Raw genomic sequence first — 19,901 nt, 5'->3', positions numbered from 1 at the left:
AAACTTTTTAAGCAGAGGGCCAGGTCACAGTCCCTCAAACTGTTGGAGGGCCAGATTATAATTTGGGAAAACATGAATGAATTCCTATGCACACGGCACATATCTTATTTGTAGTGCAAAAAACACTTGAAATAACACAATAATTAAAATGAAGAACAATTTTAACAAATATAAAGTTATTAGTATTTAAATGGGAAGTGTGGGCCTGCTTTTGGCTGAGGCGATAGGTTTGTTGTTGTTGTTGTTGTATGCTTTCAAGACGTTTCAGACTTAGGTTGACCCTGAGCAAGGGCCTGGTAAATGACCTTGGAGGGCCGTATTCGGATCCCTGGCCTTAGTTTGAGGACCCCTGATATTAAGGGAACGCGACATTAGGAAAGTTGAGAACCACTGGTGTATACTGCTTCTGAGATTTCTCATGGGTGAATCCTGGCATACCCCAAAACCATGAACGTATACCCCAAAACCATGACCTCACTTCCTCTGAGGATGCTTGCCATAGATGCAGGCAAAACGTCAGGAGAGAATGCCTCTAGAACATGGCCATATAGCCCGAAAAAGGCCAGTGATTCCAGCCATGAAAGCCTCCGACAATACATTAACGTATATTTTCAGAGAAGATTACTACAACCCTATCCAATTATCTAGCGTGTGACAGAAAGTTTATTTTAAAAAACCTAATAGTTTAATTTTTTGCAACTTTTGCAATTAGATGTCTTAAAGTCTTAATGGAGCCTTGAGGTCCCACCTCTAGATGATAAGCCCCTCCTGGAGGCATCCCTTGCTTTTTCTTCCAGGAATATTAAGCAGCTTAGAGCCTTAAAGGAGGCTGTGTACCAAACACTGGGCCCAGCAAGGCAAGGCTGGCGATTAGCAGGACAGAAATAGAACCACGTTCTTCTAGCTTGACTTGACAGGGCGACGGAGCAGAGGAAGAAGAGAGAAACCATCATCGCCGACTTGCTATGCACGGTAACTTTTGGCTCTCAAGGTATAGAGGCTTTCCCCCCCTACTTTTCAAAATGATCTAAATATTACTAGTGTGTCTATGACTTGTGCCTTTCTTCTCTGGCCACTGACATGCAGTGATTCATTCTTAACATTGCATTTTGTTGAAGCTTGACGGTGTTTCCTATTCCCCCCCATCCCACCCCCCTGCCCTATCTATCCCTCTTGAATAATATCCCTGAGCATAGCCCTGGGTGAGTCATGGATTAGCATGATTCTAATTGGAACAATGCTGGATTACAAATAGCTGAGGAATGGAAGTTCCCATTCAGACTTTCAACACAGAGAAATTAGCCTGCCGACTTAGGATGCATCTACAGGTAGAATTAATGCTGTTTGACAGCACTTGGACTAACATAGCTCCATGCCATGGAATCATGGGACTTGCAATTGTACAAGGTCTTTAGCCTTCTCTGCCAAAGACGACCAGCGCTTTACGAAACTACAAACCTCAGAACACCATAACACTGAACTATAGCAGATAAAGTGGGACCAAATTGCATTAATTCTACAATGTAGAATAGATGCACCTTCAGATTCCTCAAGGGTCACACATCTTTGCAGTTAGTTGAAACCCATTTATTATGATTGTAATCAAATTAATTACGATCTTCCCATAGAGCAGCATTTCTCAACCTGGAGGCTGGGACCCCTGAAGGGGTCGCGAGGGGGTGTCAGAGGGGTCACCAAAGACCATCAGACAACACAATATTTTCTGTTGTTCATGGGGGTTCTGTGTGGGAAGTTTAATAATAATAATAATAATAATAATAATAATAATAATCTTTATTTATACCCAGAGGTGGCCCTAGGTAATTTTCAATGGTAAGCAAACAGTATTTTGGCACCCCTGCCCCCCCCCCCCCCAAATCAATCACTGATATATATTTTCTGTTCGTCTGTGTGCCATATTTGGTTCAATTCCATCATTGGTGGAGTTCAGAATGCTCTTTGATTGTAGGTGAACTATACATCCCAGCAACTACAACTCGCATATGTCAAGGTCTATTTTCCCCCAAGAGCACCTCAAGAGCGCCCGTGGGCAAAATCAACTATACTGCAAAGGCTTACTTTGCGTAATGGTTGAGCCGCCCCTGTTTATACCCCGCCACCATCTCCCCGATGGGGACTCGGAGCGGCTTCCATGAGGCCAAGCCCAAACAACAAATTACAACAGAGTAAAACCGGAAACACAAACCGAAAACGCGATCAATAAACAACAACCTCATAATTACATAAAACATGAATACATAGCAATATAAAATTACAATAAGCACAAACACAATGACAATGGGCGGGCTACATGTAATGATTAAAAGAAAAACTAATTAAAAATTGGGGCGAGATAAAAGAGAAGCAGGTTATTTGCGGACAGAGGCGGCCCTAAGCAATTTTCAACGGTAAGCAAACAGTATTTTGGTGCCCCCCCCCCAACTTTTGGCATCCCCTCCCCAACCAATCACTGATATATATTATCTGTTCGTCGTGGGAGTTCTGTGTGCCATATTTGGTTCAATTCCATCATTGGTGGAGTTCAGGATGCTCTTTGATTGTAGGTGAACTATACATCCCAGTAACTACAACTCGCATATGTCAAGGTCTATTTTTCCCCCAAGAGCACCTTAAGAGGCCCCTGGGCAAAATCAACTATACTGCAAATGCTTACTTTGCGTAATGGGTTGAGCCGCCCCTGTTTGCGGAAGAGGGCTCATTATAAGTTTGGCTCAATTCTGTTGTTGGTGGAGTTCAGAATGCTCTTTGATTGTAGGTGAACTATAAATCCCGGCAACTACAACTCCCAAATGTCAAGGTCTGTTTTCCCTAAACCCCATCAATGTTCACATTTGGGCGTATTGAGTATTCTTGCCAAGTTTGGTCCAGATCCATCATTGTGTGAGTCCACGGTGCTCTCTGGATGTAGGTGAACTACAACTCCCAAATTCAAGGTCAATACCCACCAAACCCTTTCAGTATTTTCTGTAGGTTATGGGAGTTCTGTGTGCCAAGTTTGATTCAACTCCATCGTTGATGGGGTTCAGAATGCTCTTTGATTGTAGGTGAACTCCAAATCCCAGTAACTACAAATCCCAAATGGCAAAATCAATCCCACCTCAACTCCACCAATATTCAAATTTGGGTGAATATGGTATTTGTGCCAAATTTGGTCCAGTGAATGAAAATACATCCTGCATATCAGAGATTTACATTATGATTCATAACAGTAGCAAAATGACAGTGATGAAGTAGCAAGGAAAATAATGTTATGGTTGGGGGTCACCACAAAGGAGGAACTGCGTTAAGGGGTCGCAGCATTAGGAAGGTTGAAAAACACTGCCATGGAGTATCAAAGGGCCATATCAAACTTTGGATGAACTCACTGTGATATGTCTCATGCATTACATTACTTAAATTATACTGGTGGCTTTGATCCTTTAGTCTTGCGCAGGGTGTTTCAGTTTGCTCGCTTATTCATATGTTGGATTGATTGTTTTGCATTGTTCCCAGATATATTTACCTTATCTGAATTGTAGTGCTGCACCTGTTTCTAATAATACACATCTATTTTCAAAAGCTTTAAGACTGAGAGGAAGAAGTGGGTGTCATAATAAGATTTTGAAGTCTATATAGTCTTTTTATACTGGATGTCTTTTTTTCTATAATCTATGAAAGCTTGTGCTACAACATCTTTCAAAGAGTGTGGTTGAAGGCAGTCATGGCCGGAATCAATGGGTTGCTGTGAGTTTTTGGATGAGGTGGAGCTCGGATAACCGGAATTCCACTGTAGCTTGGTTTGTTGTGTGTTTTCCGGATTGTATGGCTATGCTCCCAGAAGCATTTTCTCCTGATGTTTCACCCACATCTATGGCAAGCATCCTCAGAGGTTGTGAGGTCTGTTGGAAACTAGGCAAGTGAGGTTTATATATCTGTGGAATGTCCAAGGTGGGACAAAGAAGAATTGTCTGCTTGAGGCAAGTGTGAATGTTGCAATTGAAAACCTTGATTAGCACTGAATGGCCTTGCAGCTTCAAAGACTGCCTGCTTCCTGCCCGGGGGAATCCTTTGTTGGGAGGTATTCGCTAACTCTGATTGTTTCAATGTGCCCAATTGCAACATTTATACATGCCTCAAACACATGAGTTCTTTCTCCCACTCTGGATATTCCACTTTCCCAGTTCCCAACAGATCTCACAACCTCTGAGGATGGCTGTCATAGATGTGGACGAAACGTCAGGAGAGAGTGCTTCTGGAACATGGCCATACAGCCTGGAAAACCCAAAGCAACATATCTTTCAGAGAGTTTGCATCAAAGATTTGTTTAGATATCGATCTAGATTAGCACAGATATTTTTTGAATACAGTACTATTTTAGTGTAATTGTAATCAAATTAAGAGAGGACCTTTTTGGTCTTTATATAACACAAAACACAACAATAATTTATAATTATAATCAAGTGGCTGAAGAACAATACAGGCAGTCCCCGAATTAGAAACACCCAACTTAAAATGACTCCTAGTTAAGAATGGGGGCGAGACAAACAGGAAATGAGAAAAATCTACTCCTCAGAAAGGAATTCACTTCTGAAAGAGCTATTATTATGGGGAAAAGGTGTCTCAACAAAAGCTTTATCTTCAATCCTTGTTTACACAACAAGCCAATTTTTTTTTTCAAAATCCAATTTTCACAGGGACAGAAAGTGAGGTGAAATCTTCAGAACAAGGGCACAGACAGTAAAACAAACACCCCAGGGATGTTAGCCCTTCCCTATGCTACCAAAAACTATATGTGTGTGTGTGTGTGTAAGTATATATATATATATAGAGAGAGAGAGAGAGAGAGAGAGAGAGAGCTAGGATTATACTTTGAAAATGTACCTGTTCCAAGTTACAAACAAATTCAACTTAAGAACAAACCTACAGAATCTATCTTGTTTGTAACTTGTGGACTGCCTGTATTTTAAAACAAGCCAATTTCATTCTATCAAATGCCTGTAAGGAGCTGCCAACTGGGTCTAACCCGAATAAATAAATAATAGACATCAATAACTAAAGTCATAGGTGGCACAGTGGGGCACAGCTCAGGTCCCATCTACACTGACCACATAATACAGTTCAAATTATAGCTTTAGTAAACCTACCCAAAGCATAAAATACATTATTCCAGCTTTCAAAGCTTCGTTGTCTTCTTCAGCAAGCAAAAATATTAAAAGTCATACCGGATTAAAATAGTGTTGATGTTAGTCACAGGGCTCCATTCCATCTGAGATGTTATCACTTAAAATGGAATTGAAAGATTTCAACACTTCTTGTGAAGTGCCATAAAAGAGAGGTAATAAAATTTCAATTCCATTTATCACAGAAAACTAAATTACCTTGAGATTCAGCTGTCCCTGTCCTGAATTTCAGAGAAGGTACTCAGTGGAAGCCCCAGGCTGGATCTACACTGCCCTATATTCCAGGATCTGATCCCAGATTATTTGCTTTGAACTGAGTTTTATGAATCTACACTGTGATGAAGATCTTGGAATATGGGTAGACTCAACAGAGATTTGACCAAGTATTCGAGCCCAAAGACACAGAGGCTTATGTATTAAACTCATCACTTTGAAACAAATCCAGAAATATATCAACAGCTATTACAGCTGAGTCTGAAAAAGTGCTTTATAATCGTGCCTTCTGGACACCATGATGAGTTTGTCCCCAGTACAAACTCTGTACTGGTTGCATTTTCTGAACTATGTTCAGTGTGTTGCAGTAGTCTAACCTGGTAGTTACCAGAGCACAGACCAGGGGTCCACAAACTTTTTAAACAGAGGGCCAGGTCACAGTCCCTCAAACTGTTGGAGGGCCAGATTACAATTTGAAAAAAGCATGAATGAATTCATTTGCACACTGCACATATCTTATTTGTAGTGCAAAAAAACCCACTTAAAAACAATACAATAATTAACATGAATAAAAAAATTAACAAATATAAACTTATTAGTATTTCAGTGGAAAGTGTGGGCCTGCTTTTGGCTGATGAGATAGGATTGTTGTAGTTGTGTGCTTTCAAGTTGTTTCAGACTTAGGTTGACCCTGAGTGAGGGCCAGGTAAATGACCTTGGAGGGCCGTATTCGGCCTGCAGGCCTTAGTTTGAGGACCCCTAGCATAGACCACTAAAGCTATGTTATCCTTGTGCAGATATGGGTAAGCAGATAAGCATGGCCATCAGCCAAAGATAGCACTGGTCAATACACATTTTGGTGCCTAAAATGTTAAGCTTGTTTCTGAGTATACAGTGCTCCTTCGCTACTTCATGATTCGCTTATTGCGGACTTGCTGTTTTGCGGGGAGCAGTGAGGGAATACTGTATAGCTGCTCCCCATTCCTTCCTCGCCAGGCTGGGCGCCCAAGGGCACCCAGCCTGGCAAAGAAGGGACCTCCAAGGCTGGGAGCAGTGGAGGCAGTGAGGAGGAGGAGGTTGTCACCGAAGAGGGCCTCAGCGGCATCCTCCTCCTCATCTCTCCATTGCGCCCTGCTCCTTCCTCACCAGGCTGGGTGCCAGGCTTGGGTGCACAGCCTGGTGAGGAAGGGGCCTCCGAGGTGGGGAGTAGCAGAGATGGCGAGGAGGAGAAGGAGGCCGCCACCACCTAAGTGGGCCTCTGCGGTGGCACCCCCCCCCCCCCCCCCCCCGTCCCTTTGCTACGCCTCACTCCTTCCTCACCAGACTGGGCGCCAGGCTTGGGTGCCCAGCCTTGCGAGAAAGGGGCCTCCGAGACAGGGAGCAGCAGATTTCGCAAGGAGGAGGAAGAGGCCGCCACTGAAGAGGGCCTCAGTGGCAACGTCCTCATCCCTCCGCTGATCTTTGCTCTTTCCTTGCCAGGCTGAGTGCCAGAACATATGCCACGTACCAGTTTTCATCTCCTCATTTATAGAAAATCAGTATAACCATATCTAAGGAACTAGAGTTGTTGTGGTCTGTCCTATGCAATCTTCTAAACAAGGGCCCCAAATAACCCCAAGAATATGCCTAAAAACCAAGACACCAAGAAAAAATGTTGTTGGACTATTTAGTCAAAGATGCTCTAAGTCCATATTAACACATTTCAGGACCCAGAATTCTTTCAGTTCTCTGTGTATGCCTTTTATGAAGTTTTTGCAAAGTAAAACAAATTAAAATTTTCCAGCCTGAAAAATACCACCTCGACTCTGACTATCAACTTGGTCTACTAGAAGATTAATTACTCCCCCATTTTTTAAAAAGTTAATTGTTAGCAATGGCTTGTTTACTACAAACACTGTGTTGTCCTCAGTTGCGGGACAGGCTTCCATATGGCACTCTTTCTGACAAGCTGGAAAGTGTCCAGAGGAGGGCAACTAATATTATCAAGGGTCTGGAGAACAAGCCCTATGAGGAGTGGCTTAAAGAGCTGGGCATGTTTAGCCTGAAGAAGAGAAGGCTGAGAGGAGTCATGTATAAATATGTGAGAGGAAGTCACAGGGAGGAGGGAGCAAGCTTGTTTTCTGCTGCCCTGGAGACTAGGATGCGGAACAATGGCTTCAAACTACAAGAAAGGAGATTCCATCTGAACATGAGGAAGAACTTCTTGACTGTGAGAGCCGTTCAGCAATGAAACTCTCTGCCCCGGAGTGTAGTGGAGGCTCCTTCTTTGGAAGCTTTTAAACAGAGGCTGGATGGCCATCTGTCGGGAGTGCTTTGAATGCCCTGGAGACTAGGATGCGGAGCAATGGCTTCAAAATACAGGAAAGGAGATTCCACTCAAAAATTAGGAAGAACTTCCTGACTGTGAGAGCTGTTCAGCAGTGGAACTCTCTGCCCCGGGGTGTGGTGGAGGCTCCTTCTTTGGAGACTTTTAAACAGAGGCTGTCGGGAGTGCTTTGAATGCAATTTTCCTGCTTCTTGGCAGGGGTTTGGACTGGATGGCCCATGAGGTCTCTTCCAACTCTATGATTTTAACAAAATATGCAGACAGCCAATTCTCTCACACCAGAAGCAGCTTGCAGTTTTTCAAGTCACTTCTGACATGATAATAATAATAAAAATAACAATCCCCTGAATCATCCCCTGGTTTGGCAATGCTGACGGGAGGATTCTGGGAGATTTGGCCACACAACTATTTTTCTGGCTTGAACCGCAATAGCTTCATGGGCAACTTTCATGTTGTTTGAGCTGTACCCACTCCAGGTGACCTTGGGCTCACTCTCTCTTTCCCTGTCTGCTTTCCACCACTTTCCATTTACAGAACTGATCCCAATCTCTCCTGGGTGACGCGAAACCCTTTGAAGGAACATTTCCTCCCCACATTGCTACAGGCCCTAGAAGCTGGATTAATCCGGTTCCAGCCTGGGCAATTAGAACACGCTTGGGGCACGAGGTGACTTTGCAGTGCCTGGATCCCAGGAAGGCGCTGTGTTGAGCCTGGCACCTTCCCACCCCCTCCATCCAGCTATGCGCAGCGTGGCAGGCGGATCCAGTCTGTGCCGGGCCGGGAAGGGTGGCAGGGCAAAGCCTCTCAGTCTGATTGCAGTTATTCAAGTCCTTGAGCGTCCTCTAATCCCATCAAACAACAGAACCTGAGCTCTCCCTCTCTCCCCCTCCCTCTCTCACACTCACACTCATCAACACACACACACACACCTCTCCCACATTGCAAGGCATCTATCTCAGCAGATACCATGGAAGATCCTGAGGCTGTGTGCTGATGGAACGTAATGCAGTCGGTAGGAAACCTTTTAGGGCAACCGTGAGATCTCTCCACTTACTGCATATCCTCATGTATGAGTCAAACTCATGTGTAAGTTGAGGGCAAGTCAAAATTATGGACTTTAATACAATTCCTGGATAAGTCAAGGGTCATTCCACAGAAAGGGAAAAGCAGCAATGCCACCTCAAAGGATAACTTATAATATAATAATAAAACTTTTATTTATATACCACTCTGTCTCCCCAAGGGGACCCAGAGTGGTTTCCATATAACATCATCAATATATATTACACAGTAAGCAACATAACCATAAGATTAACAAAACAATATAAGCATAAAAATTGTCGCCATAACACATATATATTAAAAGTAATACTGCCTGTTAAAGGCAATTTAAAAAGCAGGGCCAAGGCTAGTGCAAACTCAAAATATGAGGGGGGCGGGAATTAAGTACAGTGCTGTAACAGACTAACGGCAATAGCAGGTACGGGTCTGTGGCTGCTCATTTCCAGGTCCTATTAGATCCCTGAAGGGGTCGCGAGGGGGTGTGAGAGGGGTCGCCAAAGATAATAAAAAAACACAGATTTTCTGTTGGTCATGGGGGTTCTGTGTGGGAAGTTTGACCCAATTCTATCATTGGTGAAGATCAGAATGTTCTTTGATTGTAGTGAATTATAAATCCCAACAACTCCAACTCCTAAAGGTCAAGGTCTATTTTCCCCAGACTCCAACAGTGTTCACATTTGGGCATATTGAGTATTTGTGCCAAGTTTGGTCCAGATCCATCATTGAGTCCACAGTGCTCAACTCCAAAACTCAGGGTCAATGCCCACCAAACCATTCCAGTGTTTTCTGTTGGCATGGGAGTTCTGTGTGCCCAGTTTAATTCAATTCCATCGCTGGTGGAGTTCAGAATGCTCTTTGATTATAGGCAAACTAAAAATCCCAGCAACTACAACTCCCAAATGACAAACTCAATCTCACCAGTATTCATATTTGGGCATATTGAATATCTGTGCCAAATTTGTGCCAAATTTGTGAATGAAAATACATCCTGCATATCGGATATTAACATTATGATCTATAACAGTAAAATGACTGTTATGAAGTAGCAAAGAAAACAATGTTATGGTTGGGGGTCACTACAACATGAGGAACTGTATTAAGGGGTCATGGCATTAGGAAGGTTGAGAACCAGTGTATTAGAGGGATGACCGGGGTAATAGGTAAGAGTGCAAGGCCATATTCAATAATGTTTGGGCTGGACTAGAACTGGTCATTCTCAAAGGCTTGTTGAAACCACCAGGTCTTCAAGCTCTTACAAAAGGATGGGAGAGATAGGGCCTGTCTTATTTCCCTTGGAAGGGCGTTCCAGAGGCGGGGCGGGGGGGGCACCACTGAGAAGGCCCTCTCTCTCGTCCCCACCAACCGTACTTGTGACAGTGGTGGGAGTGAAAGAAGGGCCTCCCCAGAAGATCTTAGAGTTCGCGCTGATTCATAGAAGGAGATATGATCGCAGAGATAGATAGGGCCCGAACCATTTAGGGCTTTATACGTCATGACCTGCACCTTGAATTTGGCTTGGCAACTTTAAGCTGCTTTAATAGGGGCGTTGTATGCTCCCTATAGTTTGCTCCAGTAAGGAGCCTGGCTGCTTCCCGTTGTCTCAGTTGAAACTTCCGGGCCGTCTTCAAGGGCAGCCCCACATAGAGTGCATTGCAACAGTCCAGTCTGGATGTAACCAAGGAGTAGACCACCCTGGCCAAGTCAGACTCACTTCCTCAGGCTGCCACTACTAAGTTCCCTCGTAGTCATTCAAAAAAGCCAGAAGCAGTAGCAAAGAAGGTAGAAGGGCCAGTACTTCCTTTAGGTTTTTCTGAGATGGTCTAAGTGCTGCCATTTTGCCATCCAAGTCAGAGAGAGAAGAATGATTTATTTTAAAATAAGAGTTAAAATACAGTGCTACATCAATGATAATCCTGAATCAATCTGTCTACCTTTTGCTTGTGAAACTCAGTGGTTGCTGTCACAGGACGTCCAACTCTTTGTTGGTCATGCAAGTCAGATGTTCCCACCTCAACATCTTTAAACTTACTCACCCAACAATGCACAGTACTCACATCAACACAATCACCATAAACAGCTTGCATTCTCTGACAAATCTCCTTTGGTGTGACACCTTCTGCTGTCAAGAATTCAATGACAGTTGCGTTGTTAAAGTGCGGAGTATGGAACCCTGTGCAGATGGTCCGTCAATGCGATTTAAGCATTGACCGACCGTCTGTGTAGTGTTCCATACTTCGCACTTTAACAACGCAACCGTTCAATGCTAAGGTTTCCTGCCAAAATGGAACTGTAGAGGAGAGTCTACTGAACAAGCCAGTACCTGCAGCATACCAGTACTGCCATCTGTTGAGGAGTTACGAAGGTGGAGGCATTTCTTTTCATTCAACCCTCGTAAAATGCTTCCGACTACCAGTTGCTGATGACTGTGTGGGTTGCTGACATCATTTGTGGGCTTCGCATAAACATCTGGATTTTTGTGAGAAGGTAGGAACTGAACTTGACCAGCCCTAAAGCCTTGAAAGCCTCTGCTACTGAATGAACCGGTTGGTGTCACATACCTTCACAAGCTTTCCAGTGTTGCCAAAGACAGTCCTGATTAATCTTCCGTCATCCCACTTTTTCAACTGCTTTTCCAGCCCTTTGGCCTCAGATTTCTTCAATTGTTGCAGATTGAATTCAAAGCAGATGGGAGTGGAACTGAAGAGGCAGAATCCTTCCCTTCCCAGTAGGCACAGGCAAGAGCCTACTGAATATATATAGTAACTAGCTGTCCCCTGCCACGCATTGCTGTGAGCCAGTCTGGTGATCTGGAAAATAAAGTCATGAGAAAGTGTTGGTTTCTAATATATGTAATTCCTTTATGCTTGTGAGTAAACAGTATTTCTTGTTGTTTCTTTGCCAGTGTTGATGTGGAGAGTGTCTGGTTTGCCTACTCTGGAATATGCAACATATCATAGTCCTTCTTTAAGGGTCTCTTTCAAATCTATGATACTATATCTGTGTGTGAGAGAGAGAATCATATCTATCTATATTTATGACTGGATGGCTCTTTGTCAGGAGGGCTTTGATTACATTTTCTTGCCCTGGTGAAGAGAGTTGGACTGGATGGCCTTAAGTATTTTCTGTTGGTCACTTCCCATGGTGTGGGAAGTTTGCCCCATTTCTGTCGTTTGTGGGTTTCAGAATGCTCTTTCAGAACTATAAATCCCAGTAACTACAAATCCCAAATGTCAAGGTCTATTTCCTCCAAACTCCATCTGTGTTCATATTTAGGCATATGGAATTTTTGTGTCAAGTTTGGTCCAGATCCATCATTGTTTGAGTCCACAGTGCTCTCTGGATGTAGGTGAACTACAACTCCCACACTCAAGGCCAATGCCCACCACACCCTTCCAGTGTGTTCTGTTGGTCATGGAAGTCCTGTATGCCATGTTTGGTTCAATTCCATCATTGGTGGAGTTCAAAATGCTCTTTGATTGTAGGTGAACTATAAATCCCAGTAACTACAAATCCCAAATGTCAAGGTCTATTTCCTCCAAACTCCATTTGTGTTCATATTTGAGCATATGGAATATTTGTGCCAAGTTTGGTCCAGATCCATCATTGTTTGAGTCCACAGTGCTCTCTGGATGTAGGTGAACTACAACTCCCACACTCAAGGCCAATGCCCACCAAACCCTTCCAGTGTGTTCTGTTGGTCATGGAAGTCCTGTATGCCATGTTTGGTTCAATTCCATCATTGGTGGAGTTCAGAATGCTCTTTGATTGTAGGTGAACTATAAATCCCAGTAACTACAAATCCCAAATGTCAAACTCCATCTGTGTTCATATTTGGGCATATGGAATATTCGTGTCATGTTTGGTCCAGATCCATCATTGTTTGAGTCCACAGTGCTCTCTGGATGTGGGTGAACTACAATTCCCAAACTCAAGGTCAATGTCCACCAAACTCTTCCAGTTTTTTCTGTTGGTCACGGGAGCCCTGTGTGCTAAGCTTGGCCCAATTCCATCATTGGTGGAGTTCAGAATGCTCTTTGATTGTAGGTAAACTATAAATCCCATCAACGACAATTCCCAAATGACAAAATCAATTTTTTTGAATGGAGGACATACATTGGGTTGTTAGGTCTTGTGTCCAAATTTGGTGTCAATTCCCCCAGTGGTTTTTGAGTTCCGATGGTATCACAAACGAACATTACATTTTTATTTATATAGATTCTGAATCCCCTGTGTTTCAACAAAGAATCTTCAGGCGTGATGAAATGAATGATTGTGTATATTGTGACATTGCAACATGTCCCTCAGGCCACTTGTAGTTCTTCTTGTTTGGCTTCAAGTCATTTCTGATTTACAGAGATCTTGAATCAACCTCATCATTGGGTTGCCTTGGCAAGAGTTGTCCACAGAGGGCTTGCCCTTGCTTTCCTCCAAGACTGAGACAGTGTGGTTTGTCCAAAGTCATCCAGTGAGTTTCCATGGCTAAGATGGGATTTGAAGCTATAGAATTCTAGGATTTGTAGATCTCTCTAGGAAAGTCGAAATACCCTTCTCTGAACTGGAGATCCTAGGATTCCAAAGGATGTTGCTATGGCAGTGAAAGTAGAATCACAGCGCTATGGTTGTATAGTGTGTAAAGGTCTTTGGGTGTAAAACACAGGAGACCATTAGTCCTGAATTGAGACATTGGACAAATTTCATTTATGGACTGCAGACCCAGGAATGCCCCAGCCAGCATAGCCAGTGGCCCCCAAAAATGTAACTTTTCAAAGCTTTGCCTCAATCTATTGTTGAAGGTTTTCATGGCCGGAATCACTGGGTTTTTGTAGGTTTTTTTTGGGCTATATGGCCATGTTCTAGAGGCATTCTCTTCTGTCATTTCGCCTGCATCTATGGCAAGCATCCTCAGAGGTAGTGAGGTCCTAAAGGATTCCCAGACCTCACTACCTCTGAGGATGCTTGCCATAGATGCAGGCGAAACATCAGGAGAGAATGCCTCTAGAACATGGCCATATAGCCCGAAAAAAACCTACAACAACTCTGCCTCAATCCTTTGTTGTTTAACTCCATGAAATGATACAAAGTTCTGGTATTATCAGAGACAGATATCCTTTTACACTTTCCTCTTTCAGTGGATTGTAGAAGCAGCTCCCAACCAACTCAGAGGTAGCATCTATCACTAAGGAATGCTTTGAATGAGTATTGTCCTAGTTGTAAAGGGCAAAATAAGCATAGTAGCAACTGGCATGGACTGGAGGGTTACATTCAGTTCCTGGACTCAGTAAGAGGAGAACTAAAGTGAAGTCCCAATATAAGTCCCACCACTGCCACCAACAGAAGCAGAATACAAACTGAGCCATCCCTGTTTGGCCAAAACAACTGCCTCTAGATGTTGTTGGACTCCATCTCTTACACCACCATTGTTGGTGGATATGTTGACTAGGGTTGTCAGAGAAAAAACAATAAAGGGTCCCCATCCCTCCAATGGCTGTTTGCAGAAGGGATTTCAGCCATTGTTGTCTCTCATGCAGCCAAGTAACAGGCAATACCTGGCAACATTCCCTCTCCTGCACAACCATTAAAGCCACAGGAGTTGTCTCGTATTTTTATTCTGGCAATCCTAGTAAAAGCCAACCAGAATTGTAGGTCAAAACCATATAAAGGGCAACGGTTGCCCAGACCTGTCCTAAAGGATCCCCAGACCTGTCCTAAATGATCCCCAGACCTGTCCTAAAGGATGCCCATACATCAAAGGTCTGGGGTTCATTCACCCTCCAGATGTTGTTAGGATCCAATGATTGGTCATCATAGACCAGGCCAGGTGGCTAGAAAAAGTGGGGTGACATAGAATGTCCCTGCCAAATTGAAGGATATGGTTTGGCAAGGGCTGATGAGAAATGGAGTAACAAAATCGGAAGGTTACTGTGAGTTTTCTGAGCTGTGTGGCCATGTTCCAGAAGCATTCTCTCCTGACGTTTCGCCCACATCTATGGCAGGCATCCTCTGCGGTTGAGGGGTCTGTTGGAAACTAGTCAAGTGAGATTTGTATATCTGGAATGTCCAGGGTGGGAGAAAGAATTCTTCTCTGTTGGAGGCAGGAGTGAATGTTGCAATTGGTCACCTTGATTAGCACTTAATGGCCTTGCAGCTTCAAAGCCTGGCTGGTTGCTGCCCAGGAATCCTTTGTTGGGAGGTGTTAGCTGGCCCTGATTGATTCTTGTCTGGAATGGCTTCGGAATGGGGCCCATTGTAAGCCGTCCTGAGTCCCCCTTCGGGGGTTGAGAAGGACAGGATAGAAATGCGAGAAATAATAAATAAATAATTTCGCCTTTTTTGAGTGTTGCTCTTTATTTAATATCCTGATTTTTTAATAAAAAAAACTCTGAATGCTCAAAACCAGGGGAATTCCACACAAGAATCAATCAGGGCCAGCTAACACCTCCCAACCAAGGATCCCTGGGCAGCTAAACCAGAAAATCCCAACTGGATTGCACCCCATGAGGGTCTTCCTCCAGGGACAAACCAAGAATGGGCAACTTGGAAGTCCCTGAATAGACTCAGAAGCAGAGTGGGCAGATCAAAAGACAACCTGGCAAAATGGCACAACCTAAAAGAATCCCACACCTTGTGTGAGTGTGGAGCAGAACAGACAACTCGGTAACTGTATGCTTGTCCACTATGCCCTGCCTCATGTACAGAGGAAGAATTGTTGGAGGCTACAGGCAATGCCATTGCTGTTGCCCGTTTCTGGTCAAAAGATATTTAGCTGCCTGTGCGCCTTCTATTTTTATCAGCTTTATACTGATCTATGCAATGTATTGTCGAAGGCTTTCATGGCCGGAATCACTGAGATGTTGTAGGTTTTTTCAGGCTATATGGCCATGTTCTAGAGGCATTTTCTCCTGATGTTTCGCCTGCATCTATGGCAAGCATCCTCAGAGGTAGTGAGATCTGTTGAAACTAGGAAAGTGGGTTTATATATCTGTGGAATGACCAGGGTGGGACAAAGGCTCTTGTCTGTTGGAGCTAGGTGTGAATGTTTCAACTGACCAGTTGAAACATGGTCAGTTGGAACAGTTGGTCATGAAACATGGAACAGTTGATTAGTTCAAACATTCACACCCAGCTCCAACAGACAAGAGTCCTTTGTCCCACCCTGGTCATGCCACAGATATATAAACCCATTTTCCTAGTTCCAATAGACCTCACTACCTCTGAGGATGCTTGCCATAGATGCAGGCGAAATGTCAGGAGAAAATGCCTCTAGAACGAGGCCATATAGCCCGAAAAAACCTACAACATCCCAGTGATTCCAGCCATGAAAGCCTTCGACAATACAATTCTTAAATTAGTTGGTCAGGATTAGTTGGTCATAGATTAGTTGGTCAGGAAACATGGAACAGTTGGTCAGTTGAAACATTCATACCTAGCTCCAACAGTCCTTTGTCCCACCCTGGACATGCCACAGATATATAAACCCATTTTCCTAGTTCCAACAGACTTCACTACCTCTGAGGACGCTTGCCATAGATGCAGGCGAAACGTCAGGAGAAAATGCCTCTAGAACATGGCCATATAGCCCGAAAAAACCTCCAACATCCCAGTGATTCCGGCCATGAAAGCCTTCGACAATACATTGCATAGATTAGTTGGTCAGGATTAGTTGGTCATCGATCAGTTGGTCAGGAAACATGGAACAGTTGGTCAGTTGAAACATTCACACCTAGCTCCAACAGACAAGAGTCCTTTGTCCCACCCTGGTCTTTCCACAGATATATAAACCCATTTTCCTAGTTACAACAGACCTCACTACCTCTGAGGATACTTGCCATAGATGCAGGCGAAACGTCAGGAGAAAATGCCTCTAGAACATGGCCATATAGCCTGAAAAAACCTACAACATCCCATTGATTCCGGCCATGAAAGCCTTCGACAATACATTGCATAGATTAGTTGGTCAGGATTAGTTGGTCATAGATTAGTTGGTCAGGAAACATGGAACAGTTGGTCAGTTGAAACATTCATACCTAGCTCCAACAGACAAGAGTCCTTTGTCCCACCCTGGTCATTCCACAGATATATAAACCCATTTTCCTAGTTCCAACAGACCTCACTACTTCTGAGGATGCTTGCCATAGATGCAGGCGAAACGTCAGGAGAAAATGCCTCTAGAACAGGGACAAGTAGCCCGAAAAAAAACCTACAACAACCCAATCTATGCAATGCTTTTGATACGAAATAAAATAATCCTGATTTTAGAGATTTTTTTAATACTGGTAGCCAGATTTTGTTCGTTTTCATGGTTTCCTCCTTTCTGTTGAAACTGTCTGTATGCTTGTGGATTTCAAAAACCTGAAAGGCCATGGTTTCCCGAGGTCACAGAATCGTAAGAGCTACTTCCAACAGCAGGCTGGCTATCTCCAGAATATTCATAAACTGAGAAGGAAGAAAGACCTTCCCTCTGAATATAACCTTCAGTAATAAGAGATAGGTTGCATTTGTCCATGGAGGCTCCATTCCTCTTCTCATTGCAAAGTGTCACTGGTAGACTTCAAGTATTCCTAGGTGCCTACCAACATCTTTCTGCGCACAGCTTAATCTTCCCAGCCGCCTGTGCTTTTTGTTGGTGCGACTGCGTTTCGGGGAGGGGTGGCCCCAGGGCTGTGCATTTTCTTGGCAACTCTTTTTGTCATTTTACCGAAGCAGGGCTGTGTCCTGCCAGCAGATTAGCCTTGGGCGTGTAATTGGCTCAGTGGCTGAGCATAAAGCGCAGGGAAAGCAGAGGGAAAAAAGCAGTCCTGTCCTGCCGGGACAGACTTAGGGGGCCCCAGGAGTCTGGGCAGCGGTGGACAGGATCTGGAGAGAGGGAACACATCACCACTACGGACAGGTAGGAGAAGCCCTGGCTACTCCTCTAAGAGACAGAGTCTGTGGGCATCCACATAAGCAAGGGGATGAAGAGGTGAGTGGAAAGAGCAGGAAGGAACCTCTGGCTAATCCAGAGGATAATGGGAAGAAGGTGGGTGGAAGAAGAGAAAGGAACGGGTCAGGGGCACATACAGTCACATTGTGGTGTGGTAGGGATTTGAGCTGTGTCACAAAGTGCTGCCCTTGCTGTTTTTTATTTTCTTTTGTCTGTCCGCCTGCAGCAACTATGCCCATGGCTTTCCTCATAGGGATGCATGTCTCAGGAGGTGCATAACTTTTCAGAATGGGAATATGCTTTATAAAGTTTACAAGTTCCAGGAATATGGATTCAAGTGTTTGGCTTTTTTGAGAGGTGCCCTCTCCTTCTGTATTATGACCTGCAAGGGAGCCAAAGGGTGGGAAAGTCCGCATGTCTCTGTCCATGGCTTAACTCCAGTTGACTTTGCGCGCTGCTCTTTCGCTCTCTGCATCACTCCCCTGGTTTTTCTCTAGTAATAATATTTATTTATTTGATCAGTCATATGACCATTTCAAAATAAAACACGAGTAAACACAAGTAAAAAACAAGGCAACAAGGTGATAAGTCAGAATCTTATTTTCCTGGTTCTTTTTTCAGGGTTTTTCTCTAGTAGTAGAATCATAGATTCCAACTCTGAGAACTCGTGGGCCATCCAGTCCAACCCTCTGCCAAGAAGCAGGAAAATCTCATTCAAAGCACCCCCAACAGATAGCCATCCAGCCTCTCTTTAAAAGCCTCCATAGAAGGAGCCTCCACCACACTTCGGGGTAGAGAGTTCCACTGCTGAATGGCTCTCACAGTTGGAAAGTTTTTCCTAATGTTCAGGTGGAATCTTCTTTCCTATAGTTTGAAGCCATTGCTCTGTATCCTAGTCTCCAGGGCAGCAGAAAACAAGCTTGCTCCCTCCTCTCTGTGACTTTCCCTCACATATTTATACATGGCTATCATGTCTCCTCTCAGTGTTCTCTACTGCAGGCTAAACATGCCCAGCTCTTTAAGCCGCTCCTCATAGGGCTTGTTCTCCAGACCCTTGATCATTTTAGTCGCCCTCCTCTGGACACAGGCATGTAACCGAAATTCTCATGGTGGTCCACGAGAAGCCCTACTGGTACACAGGGGCGGCTCAAGCCATTACGCAAAGTAAGCATTCGCAGTATAGTTGATTTTGCCCGGGGGCGCTCTTGAAGCGCTCTTGGGGGAAAATAGACCTTGACATATGTGAGTTGTAGTTACTGGGATGTATAGTTCACCTACAATCAAAGAACATTCTGAACTACACCAATGATGGAACTGAACCAAATATGGCACACAGAACTCCCATGAAGAACAGAAAATATATATCAGTGATTGGTGGGGGGGGGGGGGCACCAAAATACTATTTGCTTACCATTGAAAATTACCTAGGGCTGCCTCTGCTGGTACATTATTTAAAGTGTTATGTTTATTAATATCATTATCTGATCACCATTCTCAATACAGCCCATATGTATGGGAGTATTGGGGTAATAATACAAAAGGTTTGGTAGGGTAGACCCTCTTTCAGCCAGACTCAGCCCCCCCCCCCCCCCCCCCCAAATCAAAATCCTGGCTACGGGCCTGTCTGGACACATTCCAGCTTGTCAATATCTCTCTTCAGGCAATCTTCTCTTCCCATCTCTGGAAAGAGAAGGGAGCTCATTCCCGGCTTGCTTCCCATCTCATAGCTCCATTTTAAAAACAAATTATTCATATAAGAGTCTGGATTGCTTTACTTTCTGGACTGTTCGCTAGTTAATTTGCACTGAAAAGGCTGGTATTTATTTATCATGTCAGGAGCAAACCAAACAGTTGTATTCCATTTTTAACAAACAAACAAACAAAACACAAAGTTTGTAAGCTTGGTAGTTGATTAGATGTCCTTTGACCAGTATCTGGCCACTTGGAGTGCCTCTGGTGTTAATATAAGAAGGTCCTCCATTGTGCATGTGGCTGGGCTCAGGTTGCATTGCAGCAGGTGGTCTGTGGTTTGCTCCTCTCCGCACTCACATGTTGTGGTTTCCACTTTGTAGCCCCATTTCCTAAGGTTGGCTCTGCATCTCGTGGTGCCAGAGTGCAATCTGTTCAGCGCCTTCCAAGTCGCCCAGTTTTCTGTGTGCCCAGAGGGGAGTCTCTCATTTGGTATCAGCCATTGATTGAG

General features: G+C 44.0%; 1 protein-coding gene across 3 annotated transcripts in view; it reads left to right on the top strand.

Annotated features, from left to right (window-relative positions):
* Window positions 1-841: 841 nt before the first annotated feature.
* Window positions 842-19,901, top strand: part of MISP3 (MISP family member 3) — a 49,016-nt gene continuing 29,956 nt past the window's right edge. The window contains exon 1 of one of the 3 annotated variants that reach the window (XM_067463989.1): window positions 842-972. The gene's annotated coding sequence lies outside the window, so the exon portion shown is untranslated. Of the gene's footprint in view, window positions 992-17,546; window positions 17,669-19,901 lie in introns of those variants that run through there. The other 2 variants (XM_060759789.2, XM_067463991.1) reach the window with 2 other exon arrangements.

The sequence above is a fragment of the Anolis sagrei genome, chromosome 2 (genome assembly GCF_037176765.1).
Source record: "Anolis sagrei isolate rAnoSag1 chromosome 2, rAnoSag1.mat, whole genome shotgun sequence".
NCBI classification, from domain to species: Eukaryota; Metazoa; Chordata; class Lepidosauria; order Squamata; family Dactyloidae; genus Anolis; species Anolis sagrei.
Note: the sequence above shows the minus strand (reverse complement) of the source record. Positions and strands in the feature narration are given on the sequence as shown.